Genomic DNA, 3029 nt, shown 5'->3' with positions numbered 1-3029 from the left:
TGGCCATTCTCCAGAAACATCTCCATCCTCTGCCAAACTCCAGGAACCTAAAGGCAGAGAAACGGTGGTTGCCGGGGGCATCCTGGTTAGGAGAGGACCAGGGCAGGTTGAGTGAACAGGCCAGAAGGAATCGGGGGGAGGCTGACACAAAAGCTTAGGGGAAAAGCAGAGGCAAGGCCGGCCCTCCAGGAGAGGGCTGGGGTTTGGAGGAACCATCTGCCCTGACAGGTGTGGCACTGACTGCACTGGGGACTCTCATGAGCAAGACGGCAGCCCCCAGACACCCGGGATGTGAAGCTGAGGAAAACTGAGCGGCTGCTGCATGCCACATACATCTCCACACTGGCTATTCCGCCCACTTCCTGTCCATTGCTCACCCATGGTCCCCCCCCGGCCCTCAGGCACCCACTCCTCAACCTGCTCTTGCAATGACTTCCATCCAATGCTCTAGACTATACTCCTGAATCCTGCTTACTGCCTCCCTCTCCCACCACACCATGAGCCCCAGAAAAGCAGGACCAGGATCATCCTGACTGAGGCTGTGCCTACATTGCCCGGAATGGGCCTGGCCACTGTGAGCACTCAGGAAAGGTTTGCTGAACACAAAGATGAATGATGGGTGAAAGATATGACCTATTAATTATGGCAGTGACTAGCCATGGAGGGTTTGAGGCCAGCCCAGGTGATGGCAGGACTCTGAGATGGTCTCACCACAGCCTGAGTACCCTTCTGAGTCAACCCAGCTCCTGTGCCCTTGGAGCACCACCTTCAAGGGCAGCTAAGGCTGCAGCCTCCAGGAGGGGCTGATGATAGAAGGGAAGGGAATCAGGTGGGAGGCAGGTGAGGAGGGTGCTTCTGGGGAGTCTGGGAAGCAGGGACAGAGGCGTGGCCACAGGTTGGTCCCGAGTTCACCCCACCCTGAGCTCCCACTCACCAGGGTTGCGCCTCCTGTAGGTGTTCCTGGACAGGATCGTGTCCGTTCCACTGGGAACCCAGGGCTCCTCGCCACGCTCAAGTTGGATGACCACACGAGGTCGAGAGGTGGAGAGTCCTGTGAGGAGGAGGTACAAGTTAGAGTCCAGCCCCAGCTCAAGACAACCGACCTCCAAACAGAGGGCAGGAGTCAGGGCTTCATGGAAACAGAAAATGTCATCTGTGCAACAGGAGAATCTAAAGATGGCACAGGGCAAGGGGCTCATAGGAATAGCTCATTCACCCCAGGGCAGCAACTGTGCCCAGAGCACCAAAGGAAGGGGACTGAGCCCAGGCTTGGAGAAGCCACAGCCGGACAGGGCCAAAGGAAGTAGTTGAGCCAACCAGACTGCATGTCTACAGGACCAGACCCCTATTCCACATGACCCCTGGCTGCAAGGTATGGGCCTGCTCGTCAGCCACCAGGGAGGTGAGGGGCAGTCCCAGCCAGTCAGCTTCTCATCAATTGCCTGTTTCATGGAGTATCCAGGACCTTACCCAGCGAGGCCACAAGTGCAAAGTTGTCCAGCATCACACGGCGGTACAGGGCCCTCTGGGCTGTGTCCAGGAGCCCCCACTCCTCCTGGGAGAAGTACACAGCCACATCCTCGAAGGCCATCTGGTCCTAAAAGAGCAGGGAGGAGGAGACAGGCATGGTCTAAGGCTGGGTTATCCAATCTTTTGGCTTCCCTGGGCCACACTGGAAGAACTGTCTTGAGCAATACATAAAATACACTAACAACAGCTGATGAGCTAGAAAAAAAATTTGCAAAAACGTCTCCTGTTTTAAGTTTACGAACTTGTTCTGGGCTGCATTCAAAGCCATCCTGGGCCGTGGGTTGGACAAGCTTGGTTTAAGGTATGGCTGTGAGCCAGGACCAAGCTCCCCATCCCAACAGCCACCTCCCATGATGTCCCTCAGACACTCACCCTCCTTCCCTGGGTTCTGCCCCCACCATCTTCAGATGGCACTTCCCTCACATGTCTGGGAACCCTCCCCTCTGCCCTCCCTGACCAGACCCCAGATGCCTTCTTGGCCTCCCCACTGGCCACGCCATACACAAGCAAACTAGAGCAAGCCCGGTCTGAGCCCTCAGCTGCCACACCAAGGGCAGCCCTATCCACTCATGACTCAGCATGACCAGATGCGCCTTTCCTGCTCTTGGAACAAGAAACTCTGTAAGTCCCAGCTGGGGCTTCCCAGGCATACCCATCACTGGGACCCTCCCCTGCTGAGCCTGCTTGCCAGACATTTCCAGGCTGCTCACCCAACCTGAGGGACTGGATGATTTTCACCAGTCGCCACAGGGGAGCAGCCCCAAGAACCTGTGAACACAGAGGAACTCAATCCCTTCCTCTTTCCACGGTGTCCCCTCTCTTTCCTTCCCTCTGTTGCCACCCTCCCCTCCTCAGCTCGGTGCTAGGCTCTTCCCAGTAGCCCCAGTCATCCCAGCTGGTTTTCTTCACCCTCAAGCCATAACTGCCCACACCTGGCTGAGTCCCTACCCATTCCTCAGTCCAGTTCATAGGCCCTGTCCTCAGCCCAGGTCACCAACAACGTGAGGTCCGGTGACATGACCAACCTGCGACATCCCAGACTCCTGAGCTTTCCCCCTAAAGGAAACCTGCTTTCCCTTCAAGTCTCCTTTCTGTCTACAGCAGCTCCCTTCTTCCAGGCGCTCAGCCTGAACAACATGGAGCAGTTCGTTCTTCAAACAGCCCACACCTGATGCATCCGCAGATCCACCAGAATTCACCTGGCCGCTCACCTCCACTGCTGCCCAGACTGTGGCAGTCGGTTCTTCCCTTCATGCCGACACCCCTGCATGTCTGTTCTCTACGCAACAAACGGTGGAACCGTGTTAAAGTCCCAGCTCAGAGGATGTCCTGATTCTGTTCAAAACCCGACGCCCTCGAGATAAAGCCCACCTCCTCGCCTGCTACTGCAGCCACACACGTCCCCTCTCCCCCAGCTCCACATCGAGAGCGCTCAGGCCCAGAAGCACCTGGGCTGCGGCTCCCCTCCCAGCTTTTGCACACGCAGGACTCTCCCCTCG

The sequence above is a fragment of the Colobus angolensis genome, unplaced genomic scaffold (genome assembly GCF_000951035.1).
Source record: "Colobus angolensis palliatus isolate OR3802 unplaced genomic scaffold, Cang.pa_1.0 Scaffold480, whole genome shotgun sequence".
NCBI lineage: Eukaryota > Metazoa > Chordata > Mammalia > Primates > Cercopithecidae > Colobus > Colobus angolensis.
Note: the sequence above shows the minus strand (reverse complement) of the source record.